Here is a 15,208-nt window from a genome sequence, read left to right as displayed (position 1 = left end):
TGCATATGCACCTGGGCATAAGAAAGATCATGAGAGGCAAGTGTTTTGGGAGCAGCTGAATGAGTGTGTTAGTGGTTTTGATGCACAAGATCGGGTTATAGTGATGGGTGATTTGGATGCAAAGTTGAGTAATGTGGCAGTTGAGGGAATAATTGGTATACATGGGGTGTTCAGTGTTGTAAATGGAAATGGTGAAGAGCTTGAAGATTTATGTGCTGAAAAAGGCCTGGTGATTGCGAATACCTGGTTTAAAAAGCGAGATATACATAAGTATACGTATGTAAGTAGGAGAGATGGCCAGAGAGTGTTATTGGATTATGTGTTAATTGATAGGTGCGCGAAAGAGAGACTTTTGGATGTTAATGTGCTGAGAGGTGCAACTGGAGGGATGTCTGATCATTATCTTGTGGAGGCAAAGGTGAAGATCTGTAGGGGTTTCCAGAAAAAAAGAGAGAATGTTGGGGTGAAGAGAGTGGTGAGTGTAAGTGAGATTGGGAAGGAGACTTGTGTGAGGAAGTACCAGGAGAGACTGAGAACAGAATGGAAAAAGGTGAGAACAAAGGAGATAAGGGGAGTGGGGGAGGAATGGGACGTATTCAGGGAAGCAGTGATAGCTTGTGCAAAAGATGCTTGTGGCATGAGAAGTGTGGGAGGTGGGTTGATTAGAAAGGATAGTGAGTGGTGAGCTGAAGAAGTAAGATTATTAGTGAAAGAGAAGAGACAGGCATTTGGACAATTTTTGCAGGGAAAAAATGCAAATGAGTGGGAGATGTATAAAAGAAAGAGGCAGGAGGTAAAGAGAAAGGTGCAAGAGGTGAAAAAGAGGGCAAATGAGAGTTGGGGTGAGAGAGTATCAGTAAATTTTAGGGAGAATAAAAAGATGTTTTGGAAGGAGGTAAATAAAGTGCGTAAGACAAGGGAGCAAATGGGAACTTCAGTGAAGGGGGCTAATGGGGAGGTGATAACAAGTAGTGGTGATGTGAGATGGAGATGGAGTGAGTATTTTGAAGGTTTGTTGAATGTGTTTGATGATAGAGTGGCAGATATAGGGTGTTTTGGTCGAGGTGGTGCGCAAAGTGAGAGGGTTAGGGAAAATGATTTGGTAAACAGAGAAGAGGTAGTAAAAGTTTTGCGGAAGATGAAAGCCGGCAAGGCAGCAGGTTTGGATAGTATTGCAGTGGAATTTATTAAAAAAGGGGGTGACTTTATTGTTGACTAGTTGGTAAGGTTATTTAATGTATGTATGATTCATGGTGAGGTGCCTAAGGATTGGCATAATGCTTGCATAGTGCCATTGTACAAAGGCAAAGGGGATAAGAGTGAGTGCTCAAATTACAGAGGTATAAGTTTGTTGAGTATTCCTGGTAAATTATATGGGAGGGTATTGATTGAGAGGGTGAAGGCATGTACAAAGCATCAGATTGGGGAAGAGCAGTGTGGTTTCAGAAGTGGTAGAGGATGTGTGGATCAGGTGTTTGCTTTGAAGAATGTATGTGAGAAATACTTGGAAAAGCAAATGGATTTGTGTGTTGCATTTATGGATCTGGAGAAGGCATATGATAGAGTTGATAGAGATGCTCTGTGGAAGGTATTAAGAATATATGGTGTGAGAGGCAAGTTGTTAGAAGCAGTAAAAAGTTTTTATCGACGATGTAAGGCAGGTATACGTGTAGGAAGAGAGGAAAGTGATTGGTTCTCAGTGAATGTAGGTTTGTGGCAGGGGTGTGTGATGTCTCCATGGTTGTTTAATTTGTTTATGGATGGGGTTGTTAGGGAGGTGAATGCATGAATTTTGGAAAGAGGGGCAAGTATGCAGTCTGTTGTGGATGAGAGAGCTTGGGAAGTGAGTCAGTTGTTGTTCGCTGATGATACAGCACTGGTGGCTGATTCATGTGAGAAACTGCAGAAGCTGGTGACTGAGTTTGGTAAAGTGTGTGAAAGAAGAAAGTTAAGAGTAAACGTGAATAAGAGCAAGGTTATTAGGTACAGTAAGGTTGAGGGTCAAGTCAATTGGGAGGTAAGTTTGAATGGAGAAAAACGGGAGGAAGTAAAGTGTTTTAGATATCTGGGAGTGGATCTGGCAGCGGATGGAACCATGGAAGCGGAAGTTAATCATAGGGTGGGGGAAGGGGCGAAAGTTCTGGGAGCCTTGAAGAATGTTTGGAAGTTGAGAACATTATCTCGGAAAGCAAAAATGGGTATGTTTGAAGGAATGATGGTTCCAACAATGTTGTATGGTTGCGAGGCGTGGGCTATGGATAGGGCTGTGCTCAGGAGGGTGGATGTGCTGGAAATGAGATGTTTGAGGACAATATGTGGTGTGAGGTGGTTTGATCGAGTAAGTAATGTAAGGGTAAGAGAGATGTGTGGAAATAAAAAGAGTGTGGTTGAGAGAGCAGAAGAGGTGTTTTGAAATGGTTTGGTCACATGGAGAGAATGAGTGAGGAAAGATTGACCAAGAGGATATATGTGTTGTAGGTGGAGGGAACGAGGAGAAGTGGGAGACCAAATTGGAGGTGGAAAGATGGAGTGAAAAAGATTTTGAGTGACTGGGGCCTAAACATGCAGGAGGGTGAAAGGCGTGCAAGGAATAGAGTGAATTGGAACAATGTGGTATATCGGGGTCTACGTGCTGTCAATGGATAGAACCAGGGCATGTGAAGCATCTGAGGTAAACCATGGAAAGTTGTGTGGGGCCTGGATGTGGAAAGGGAGCTGTGGTTTCGGTGCATTATTACATGAGAGCTAGAGAGAGAGTGAATGTGAATGAACTGAGTGTGAATGAACGGGGCCTTTGTTGTCTTTTCCTAGGGCTACCCCGCACATATGAGGGGGGAGGGGATTGTTATTACATGTGTGGCAAGGTGGCAATGGGAATAAATAAAGGCAGACTATGAATTATGTACATGTGTATATATGTATATGTGTGTGTGTGTGTATATATATGTGTAAATTAAGATGTATAGGTATGTATATTTGTGTGTGTGGACATGTATGTATATACATGTGTATGATGGTGGGTTGGGCCATTCTTTCGTCTGTTTCCTTGCGCTACCTTGGTAACGCGGGAGACAGCGACAAAGCAAAATAAATAAATACATCTTAACATATGCCTTTGTACAATGGCACTATGCACGCATTCCGCCAATCCTCAGGCACCTCACCATGAGTCATACATACATTAAATAACCTTACCAACCAGTCAACAATACAGTCACCCCCTTTTTTAATAAATTCCACTGCAATACCATCCAAACCTGCTGCCTTGCCAGCTTTCATCTTCCGCAAAGCTTTTACTACATCTTCTCTGTATACCAAATCATTTTCCCTAACCCTCTCACTTTGCACACCACCTCGACCAAAACACCCTATATCTGCCACTCTATCATCAAACACATTCAACAAACCTTCAAAATACTCACTCCATCTCCTTCTCACATCACCACTACTTGTTATCACCTCCCCATTTGCGCCCTTCACTGAAGTTCCCATTTGCTCCCTTGTCTTACACACTTTATTTACCTCCTTCCAGAACATCTTTTTATTCTCCCTAAAATTTAATGATACTCTCTCACCCCAACTCTCATTTGCCCTTTTTTTCACCTCTTGCACCTTTCTCTTGACCTCCTGTCTCTTTCTTTTCTACATCTCCCACTCAATTGCATTTTTTCCCTGCAAAAGTCGTCCAAATGCCTCTCTCTTCTCTTTCACTAATACTCTTACTTCTTCATCCCACCACTCACTACCCTTTCTAATCAACCCACCTCCCACTCTTCTCATGCCACAAGCATCTTTTGCGCAATCCATCACTGATTCCCTAAATACATCCCATTCCTCCCCCACTCCCCTTACTTCTATTGTTCTCACCTTTTTCCATTCTGTACTCAGTCTCTCCTGGTACTTCCTCACACAAGTCTCCTTCCCAAGCTCACTTACTCTCGCCACCCTCTTCACCCCAACATTCACTCTTCTTTTCTGAAAATCCATACAAATCTTCACCTTAGCCTCCACAAGATAATGATCAGACATCCCTCCAGTTGCACCTCTCAGCACATTAACATCCAAAAGTCTCTCTTTCGCTCGCCTGTCAATTAACACGTAATCCAATAACGCTCTCTGGCCATCTCTCCTACTTACATAAGTATACTTATGTATATCTGTGTGATGTCTCCATGGTTGTTTAATTTGTTTATGGATGGGGTTGTTAGGGAGGTGAATGCAAGAGTTTTGGAAAGAGGGGCAAGTATGAAGTCTGTTGGGGATGAGAGAGCTTGGGAAGTGAGTCAGTTGTTGTTCGCTGATGATACAGCGCTGGTGGCTGAGTCATGTGAGAAACTGCAGAAGCTGGTGACTGAGTTTGGTAAAGTGTGTGAAAGAAGAAAGTTAAGAGTAAATGTGAATAAGAGCAAGGTTATTAGGTACAGTAGGGTTGAGGGTCAATTCAATTGGGAGGTGAGTTTGAATGGAGAAAAACTGGAGGAAGTGAAGTGTTTTAGATATCTGGGAGTGGATCTGGCAGCGGATGGAACCATGGAAGCGGAAGTGGATCATAGGGTGGGGGAGGGGGCGAAAATTCTGGGAGCCTTGAAGAATGTGTGGAAGTCGAGAACATTATCTCGGAAAGCAAAAATGGGTATGTTTGAAGGAATAGTGGTTCCAACAATGTTGTATGGTTGCGACGCGTGGACTATGGATAGAGTTGTGCGCAGGAGGATGGATGTGCTGGAAATGAGATGTTTGAGGACAATGTGTGGTGTGAGGTGGTTTGATCGAGTAAGTAACGTAAGGGTAAGAGAGATGTGTGGAAATAAAAAGAGCGTGGTTGAGAGAGCAGAAGAGGGTGTTTTGAAATGGTTTGGTCACATGGAGAGAATGAGTGAGGAAAGATTGACCAAGAGGATATATGTGTCGGAGGTGGAGGGAACGAGGAGAAGAGGGAGACCAAATTGGAGGTGGAAAGATGGAGTGAAAAAGATTTTGTGTGATCGGGGCCTGAACATGCAGGAGGGTGAAAGGAGGGCAAGGAATAGAGTGAATTGGAGCGATGTGGTATACCGGGGTTGACGTGCTGTCAGTGGATTGAATCAAGGCATGTGTATGGGGGTGGGTTCGGCCATTTCTTTCGTCTGTTTCCTTGCGCTACCTCGCAAACACGGGAGACAGCGACAAAAAAAAAAAAAAGTATATCTCGCTTTTTAAACCAGGTATTCCCAATCATCAGTCCTTTTTCAGCACATAAATCTACAAGCTCTTCACCATTTCCATTTACAACACTGAACACCCCATGTATACCAATTATTCCCTCAACTGCCACATTACTCACCTTTGCATTCAAATCACCCATCACTATAACCCGGTCTCGTGCATCAAAACCACTAACACACTCATTCAGCTGCTCCCAAAACACTTGCCTCTCTTGATCTTTCTTCTCATGCCCAGGTGCATATGCACCAATAATCACCCATCTCTCTCCATCAACTTTCAGTTTTACCCATATTAATCGAGAATTTACTTTCTTACATTCTATCACATACTCCCACAACTCCTGTTTCAGGAGTACTGCTACACCTTCCCTTGCTCTTGTCCTCTCACTAACCCCTGACTTTACTCCCAAGACATTCCCAAACCACTCTTCCCCTTTACCCTTGAGCTTCGTTTCACTCAGAGCCAAAACATCCAGGTTCCTTTCCTCAAACATACTACCTATCTCTCCTTTTTTCACATCTTGGTTACATCCACACACATTTAGGCACCCCAATCTGAGCCTTCGAGGAGGATGAGCACTCCCCGCGTGACTCCTTCTTCTGTTTCCCATTTTAGAAAGTTAAAAAAATACAAGGAGGGGAGGATTTCTGGCCCCCCGCTCCCGTCCCCTCTAGTCGCCTTCTACGACACGCGAGGAATGCGTGGGAAGTATTCTTTCACCCCTATCCCCAGGGATAATATATATATATATATATATATATATATATATATATATATATACATGTGTATGGGGGGGGGGGTTGGACCATTTCTTTCGTCTGTTTCCTTGCGCTACCTCGCAAACGCGGGAGACAGCGACAAAGTATAAAAAAAAAAAAAATTTATATATATATATACACACACATACACATACATACGCACATATACACACACACACACACATACATGTATATACATATGAAAAATGTAAGAAACAATTTAGAAAACTGAAACTTCTAGCTTGAAATGAAATGAGGCAGCGCAAGGAAACAGACGAAAGAAATGGCCCAACCCACCCCCATACACATGTATATACATACGTCCACACACGCAAATATACATACCTACACAGCTTTCCATGGTTTACCCCAGACGCTTCACATGCCCTGATTCAATCCACTGACAGCACGTCAACCCCGGTATACCACATCGCTCCAATTCACTCTATTCCTTGCCCGCCTTTCACCCTCCTGCATGTTCAGGCCCCGATCACACAAAATCTTTTTCACTCAATCTTTCCACCTAAAGTTTGGTCTCCCACTTCTCCTCGTTCCCTCCACCTCTGACACATAAATCCTCTTGGTCAATCTTTCCTCACTCATTCTCTCCATGTGCCCAAACCATTTCAAAACACCCTCTTCTGCTCTCTCAACCACGCTCTTTTTATTTCTACATATCTCTCTTACCCTTACGTTACTTACTCAATCAAACCACCACACACCACACATTGTCCTCAAACATCCCATTTCCAGCACATCCATCCGCCTGCGCACAACTCTATCCATAGCCCACGCCTCGCAACCATACAACATTGTTGGAACCACTATTCCTTCAAACATACCCATTTTGCTTTCCGAGATAATGTTCTCGACTTCCACACATTCTTCAAGGCTCCCAGGATTTTCGTACCCTCCCCCACCCTATGATCCACTTCCACTTCCATGGTTCCATCCGCTGCCAGATCCACACCCAGATATCTAAAACACTTTACTTCCTCCAGTTTTTCTCCATTCAAACTTACCTCCCAATTCACTTGACCCTCAACCCTACTGTACCTAATTACCTTGCTCTTATTCACATTTACTCTGAACTTTCTTCTTTCACACACTTTACCAAAGTCAGTCACCAGCTTCTGCAGTTTCTCACATGACTCAGCCACCAGCGCTGTATCATCAGCAAACAACAACTGACTCACTTCCCAAGCTCTCTCATCCCCAACAGACTTCATACTTGCCCCTCTTTCCAAAACTCTTGCATTCACCTCCCTAACAACCCCATCCATAAACAAATTAGACAACCAGGGAGACATCACACACCCCTGTCGCAAACCTACATTCACTGAGAACCAATCACTTTCTTCTCTTCCAACACGTACACATGCCTTACATCCTCGATAAAAACTTTTCACTGCTTCTAACAACTTGCCTCCTACACCATATATTCTTAATACCTTCCACAGAGCATCTCTATCAACTCTATCATATGCCTTCTCCAGATCCATAAATGCTACATACAAATTCATTTGCTTTTCTAAGTATTTCTCACATACATTCTTCAAAGCAAACACCTATATATATATATATATATATATATATATATATATATATATATATACATATATATATATATATATATATATATATATATATATATATATATATATTTTTTGCTTTGTCGCTGTGTCCCGCGTTTGCGAGGTAGCGCAAGGAAACAGACGAAAAAAATGGTCCAACCCACCCCCATACACATGTATATAAATACGTCCACACACGTAAATATACATACCTACACAGCTTTCCATGGTTTACCCCAGACGCTTCACATGCCCTGATTCAATCCACTGACAGCACGTCAACCCCGGTATACCACATTGATCCAATTCACTCTATTCCTTGCCCTCCTTTCACCCTCCTGCATGTTCAGGCCCCGATCACACAAAATCTTTTTCACTCCATCTTTCCACCTCCAATCTGGTCTCCCACTTCTCCTCGTTCCCTCCACCTCCGACACATATATCCTCTTGGTCAATCTTTCCTCACTCATTCTCTCCATGTGCCCAAACCATTTCAAAACACCCTCTTCTGCTCTCTCAACCACACTCTTTTTATTTCTACACATCTCTTTTACCCTTACGTTACTTACTCGATCAAACCATCTCACACCACACATTGTCCTCAAACATCTCATTTCCAGCACATCCATCCTCCTGCGCACAACTCTATCCATAGCCCACGCCTTGTATCCATACAACATTGTTGGAACCACTATTCCTTCAAACATACCCATTTTTGCTTTCCGAGATAATGTTCTCGACTTCCACACATTCTTCAAGGCTCCCAGAATTTTCGCCCCCTCCCCCACCCTATGATCCACTTCCGCTTCCATGGTTCCATCCGCTGCCAGATCCACTCCCAGATATCTAAAACACTTCACTTCCTCCAGTTTTTCTCCATTCAAACTCACCTCCCAATTGACTTGACCCTCAACCCTACTGTACCTAATAACCTTGCTCTTATTCACATTTACTCTTAACTTTCTTCTTTCACACACTTTACCAAACTCAGTCACCAGCTTCTGCAGTTTCTCACATGAATCAGCAGCCACCAGCGCTGTATCATCAGCGAACAACTGACTCACTTCCCAAGCTCTCTCATCCCCAATAGACTGCATACTTGCCCCTCTTTCCAAAACTCTTGCATTCACCTCCCTAACAACACCATCCATAAACAAATCAAATAACCAAGGAGACATCACACACCCCTACCGCAAACCTACATTCACTGAGAACCAATCACTTTCCTCTCTTCCTACACGTACACATGCCTTACATCCTCGATAAAAACTTTTCACTGCTTCTAACAACTTGCCTCCCACACCATATATTCTTAATACCTTCCACAGAGCATCTCTATCAACTCTATCATATGCCTTCTCCAGATCCATAAATGCTACATACAAATCCATTTGCTTTTCTAAGTATTTCTCACATACATTCTTCAAAGCAAACACCTGATCCACACATCCTCTACCACTTCTGAAACCACACTGCTCTTCCCCAATCTGATGCTCTGTACATGCCTTCACCCTCTCCATCAATACCCTCCCATATAATTTACCAGGAATACTCAACAAACTTATACCTCTGTAATTTGAGCACTCACTCTTATCCCCTTTGCCTTTGTACAATGGCACTATGCACACATTCCGCCAATCCTCAGGCACCTCACCATGAGTCACACATGCATTAAATAACCTTACCAACCAGTCAATAATACAGTCACCCCCTTTTTTAATAAATTCCACTGCAATACCATCCAAACCTGCTGCCTTGCCGGCTTTCATCTTCCGCAAAGCTTTTACTACCTCTTCTCTGTTTACCAAATCATTTTCCCTAACCCTCTCACTTTGCACACCACCTCGACCAAAACACCCTATATCTGCCACTCTATCATCAAACACATTCAACAAACCTTCAAAATACTCAATCCATCTCCTTCTCACATCACCACTACTTGTTATCACCTCCCCATTTGCGCCCTTCACTGAAGTTCCCATTTGCTCCCTTGTCTTACGCACTTTATTTACCTCCTTCCAGAACATCTCTTTATTCTCCCTAAAATTTAATGATACTCTCTCACCCCAACTATCATTTGCCCTCTTTTTCATCTCTTGCACCTTTCTCTTGACCTCCTGTCTCTTTCTTTTATACATCTCCCACTCAATTGCATTTTTTCCCTGCAAAAATCGTCCAAATGCCTCTCTCTACTCTTTCACTAATACTCTTACTTCTTCATCCCACCACTCACTACCCTTTCTAATCAACCCACCTCCCACTCTTCTCATGCCACAAGCATCTTTTGCGCAATCCATCACTGATTCCCTAAATACATCCCATTCCTCCCTCACTCCCCTTACTTCCATTGTTCTCACCTTTTTCCATTCTGTATATATATATATATATATATATATATATATATATATATATATATATATATATATATATATATATATATATATGGATGAGCACTCCCCGCGTGACTCCTTCTTCTGTTTCCCATTTTAGAAAGTTAATACAAGGAGGGGAGGATTTCTGGCAACCCGCTCCCGTCCCCTCTAGTCGCTTTCTACGACACGCGAGGAATACGTGGGAAGTATTCTTTCACCCCTATCCCCAGGGATAATATACATATATATATACATATACACATACACACACATACACATACATACGCACAGAGTGGGGTGCCTAAATGTGTGTGGATGTAACCAAGATGTGAAAAAAGGACAGATAGGTAGTATGTTTGAGGAAAGGAACCTGGATGTTTTGGCTCTGAGTGAAACGAAGCTCAAGGGTAAAGGGGAAGAGTGGTTTGGGAATGTCTTGGGAGTAAAGTCAGGGGTTAGTGAGAGGACAAGACCAAGGGAAGGAGTAGCAGTACTCCTGAAACAGGAGTTGTGGGAGTATGTGATAGAATGTAAAAGTAAATTCTCGATTAATATGGGTAAAACTGAAAGTTGATGGAGAGAGATGGGTGATTATTGGTGCATATGCACCTGGGCATGAGAAGAAAGATCATGAGAGGCAAGTGTTTTGGGAGCAGCTGAATGAGTGTGTTAGTGGTTTTGATGCACGAGACCGGGTTATAGTGATGGGTGATTTGAATGCAAAGGTGAGTAATGTGGCAGTTGAGGGAATAATTGGTATACATGGGGTGTTCAGTGTTGTAAATGGAAATGGTGAAGAGCTTGTAGATTTATGTGCTGAAAAAGGACTGATGATTGGGAATACCTGGTTTAAAAAGCGAGATATACATAAGTATACTTATGTAAGTAGGAGAGATGGCCAGAGAGCGTTATTGGATTACGTGTTAATTGACAGGCGTACGAAAGAGAGACTTTTGGATGTTAATGTGCTGAGAGGTGCAACTGGAGGGATGTCTGATCATTATCTTGTGGAGGCTAAGGTGAAGATTTGTATGGGTTTTCAGAAAAGAAGAGTGAATGTTGGGGTGAAGAGGGTGGTGAGAGTAAGTGAGCTTGGGAAGGAGACCTGTGTGAGGAAGTACCAGGAGAGACTGAGTACAGAATGGAAAAAGGTGAGAACAATGGAAGTAAGGGGAGTGGGGGAGGAATGGGATGTATTTAGGGAATCAGTGATGGATTGCGCAAAAGATGCTTGTGGCATGAGAAGAGTGGGAGGTGGGTTGATTAGAAAGGGTAGTGAGTGGTGGGATGAAGAAGTAAGAGTATTAGTGAAAGAGAAGAGAGAGGCATTTGGATGATTTTTGCAGGGAAAAAATGCAATTGAGTGGGAGATGTATAAAAGAAAGAGACAGGAGGTCAAGAGAAAGGTGCAAGAGGTGAAAAAAAGGGCAAATGAGAGTTGGGGTGAGAGAGTATCATTAAATTTTAGGGAGAATAAAAAGATGTTCTGGAAGGAGGTAAATAAAGTGCGTAAGACAAGGGAGCAAATGGGAACTTCAGTGAAGGGCGCAAATGGGGAGGTGATAACAAGTAGTGGTGATGTGAGAAGGAGATGGAGAGAGTATTTTGAAGGTTTGTTGAATGTGTTTGATGATAGAGTGGCAGATATAGGGTGTTTTGGTCGAGGTGGTGTGCAAAGTGAGAGGGTTAGGGAAAATGATTTGGTAAACAGAAAAGAGGTAGTGAAAGCTTTGCGGAAGATGAAAGCCGGCAAGGCAGCAGGTTTGGATGGTATTGCAGTGGCATTTATTAAAAAAGGGGGTGACTGTATTGTTGACTGGTTGGTAAGGTTATTTAATGTATGTATGACTCATGGTGAGGTGCCTGAGGATTGGCGGAATGCGTGCATAGTGCCATTGTACAAAGGCAAAGGGGATAAGAGTGAGTGCTCAAATTACAGAGGTATAAGTTTGTTGAGTATTCCTGGTAAATTATATGGGAGGGTATTAATTGAGAGGGTGAAGGCATGTACAGAGCATCAGATTGGGGAAGAGCAGTGTGGTTTCAGAAGTGGTAGAGGATGTGTGGATCAGGTGTTTGCTTTGAAGAATGTATGTGAGAAATACTTAGAAAAGCAAATGGATTTGTATGTAGCATTTATGGATCTGGAGAAGGCATATGATAGAGTTGATAGAGATGCTCTGTGGAAGGTATTAAGAATATATGGTGTGGGAGGAAAGTTGTTAGAAGCAGTGAAAAGTTTTTATCGAGGATGTAAGGCATGTGTACGTGTAGGAAGAGAGGAAAGTGATTGGTTCTCAGTGAATGTAGGTTTGCGGCAGGGGTGTGTGATGTCTCCATGGTTGTTTAATTTGTTTATGGATGGGGTTGTTAGGGAGGTAAATGCAAGAGTTTTGGAAAGAGGGGCAAGTATGAAGTCTGTTGGGGATGAGAGAGCTTGGGAAGTGAGTCAGTTGTTGTTCGCTGATGATACAGCGCTGGTGGCTGATTCATGTGAGAAACTGCAGAAGCTGGTGACTGAGTTTGGTAAAGTGTGTGGAAGAAGAAAGTTAAGAGTAAATGTGAATAAGAGCAAGGTTATTAGGTACAGTAGGGTTGAGGGTCAAGTCAATTGGGAGGTGAGTTTGAATGGAGAAAAACTGGAGGAAGTGAAGTGTTTTAGATATCTGGGAGTGGATCTGGCAGCGGATGGAACCATGGAAGCGGAAGTGGATCATAGGGTGGGGGAGGGGGCAAAAATTCTGGGGGCCTTGAAGAATGTGTGGAAGTCGAGAACATTATCTCGGAAAGCAAAAATGGGTATGTTTGAAGGAATAGTGGTTCCAACAATGTTGTATGGTTGCGAGGCGTGGGCTATGGATAGAGCTGTGCGCAGGAGGATGGATGTGCTGGAAATGAGATGTTTGAGGACAATGTGTGGTGTGAGGTGGTTTGATCGAGTGAGTAACGTAAGGGTAAGAGAGATGTGTGGAAATAAAAAGAGCGTGGTTGAGAGAGCAGAAGAGGGTGTTTTGAAGTGGTTTGGGCACATGGAGAGAATGAGTGAGGAAAGATTGACCAAGAGGATATATGTGTCAGAGGTGGAGGGAACGAGGAGAAGAGGGAGACCAAATTGGAGGGGGAAAGATGGAGTGAAAAAGATTTTGTGTGATCGGGGCCTGAACATGCAGGAGGGTGAAAGGAGGGCAAGGAATAGAGTGAATTGGAGCGATGTGGTATACCGGGGTTGACGTGCTGTCAGTGGATTGAAGCAAGGCATGTGAAGCGTCTGGGGTAAACCATGGAAAGCTGTGTAGGTATGTATATATATATATATATATATATATATATATATATATATATATATATATATATATATATATATATATATATGTATATATATATATATATATATATATATATATATATATATATATATATACACTCAGACATATACATATATACAAATGTACATAATTCATTCTGTTTGCCCTCATTCATTCCCGTCGCCACCCCAACACACATGCAATGACAACCCCCTCCCCCAGCATGTGCGTGAGGTAGCACTTGGGAAAGACAACAAAGGCCACATTCGTTCACACTCAGTCTTTAGCTGTCATGTATAATGCACCAAAACCACAGCTCCCTTTCAACATACAAGCCCCACAAAAATTTCCATGGTTTAACCCAGACGCTTCACATGCCCTGGTTCAATCCATTGACAGTACGTCGACCCCAGTATACCACATCGTTCCAATTCACTCCATTCCTTGCACGCCTTTCACCCTCCTGCATGATCAGGCCTTGATCACTCAAAATCTTTTTCACTCCATCCTTACACCTCTAATTTGGTCTCCCACATCTCCTCGTTCCCTCCACCTCTGACACATATATCCTCTTTGTTAATCTTTCCTCACTCATTCTCTCCATGTGACCAAACCATTTCAAAACCCCCTCTTCTGCTCTCTCAACCACACTCTTTCTATTACCACACATCTCTCTTACCCTTTCATTACTTGCTCGATCAAACAACCTCACACCACATATTGTCCTCAAACATCTCATTTCCAACACATACACCCTCCTCCGCAGAACTCTATCTATAGCCCACGCCTCACAACCATATAACATTGTTGGAACCACTATTCCTTCAAACATACCAATTTTCGCTTTCTAAGATAACTTTCTCGACTTCCACACACTTTTCAACACTCCCAGAACTTTCGTCCCCTACCCCACTCTCTGATTTATTTCCGCCTCCATAACTCCATCCGCTGCGAGATCCACTCCCAGATATCTAAAACACTTTACTTCCTCCAGTTTTTCCCCATTCAAACTTACCTCCCAACTGACTTGTCCCTCAACCCTAATGTACCTAATAACCTTGCTCTTATTCACATTTACTCTCAGCTTTCTTCTTTCACACACTTTCCCAAACTCAGTCACCAGTTTTTGCAGTTTCTCACCCAAATCAGCCACCAGCGCTGTATCATCAGCAAACAACAACTGACTCATTTCCCAAGCTCTCTCATCCCCAACAGATTGCATACTTGCCCCTCTTTCCAAAACTCTTGCATTCACCTCACTAACAACCCCGTCCATAAACAAATTAAACAACCATGAAGACATCACGCACCCCTTCCGCAAACCAACATTCAGTGGGAGCCAATCTCTTTCCTCTCTTCCTACTCGTACACATGCCTTACATCCTCGACAAAAAATGTTTACTGCTTCTAACAACTTGCCTCCCACACCATATATTCTTAATACCTTCCACAGAGCAACTCTATCAACTCTATCATATGCCTTCTCCAGATCCATAAATGCTACATACAAATCCATTTGCTTTTCTAAGTATTTCTCATACATTTTTCAATGCAAAACACCTGAGCTACTACAAATCCATTTGCTTTTCTAAGTATTTCTCACATACATTTTTCAAAGCAAACACCTGATACACGCATCCTCTACCACTTCTGAAACCACACTGCTCTTCCCCAATCTGATGCTCTGTACATGCCTTCACCCTCTCAATCAATACCCTCCCATATAATTTACCAGGAATACTCAACAAACTTATACCTCTGTAATTTGAGCATTCACTTTCATCCCCTTTGCCTTTGTACAATGGCAATATGCAAGCATTCTGCCACTCCTCAGGCACCTCACCATGAGTCATACATACATTAAATAACCTTACCAACTAGTCAACAATACAGTCACCCCCTTTTTTAATAAATTCCACTGCAATACCATCCAAACCTGCTGCCTTGCCGGCTTTCATCTTCCGCAAAGCTTTCACTACCTCTTCTCTGTTTAC

General features: G+C 42.7%; 1 protein-coding gene across 1 annotated transcript in view; it reads right to left on the bottom strand.

Moving 5' to 3' along the window:
• The window catches only part of l(2)k09022 (HEAT repeat containing 1 homolog l(2)k09022), a 341,532-nt gene that overhangs the window by 171,411 nt on the left and 154,913 nt on the right, over window positions 1–15,208 (bottom strand). The gene's annotated exons all lie outside the window — the stretch shown is intronic.

This window comes from Panulirus ornatus, chromosome 17 (genome assembly GCF_036320965.1).
Source record: "Panulirus ornatus isolate Po-2019 chromosome 17, ASM3632096v1, whole genome shotgun sequence".
In the NCBI taxonomy this organism is placed as follows: Eukaryota; Metazoa; Arthropoda; class Malacostraca; order Decapoda; family Palinuridae; genus Panulirus; species Panulirus ornatus.
The sequence above is the reverse complement of the archived record's forward strand: the minus strand, read 5'-3'. Positions and strand labels throughout refer to the sequence as shown.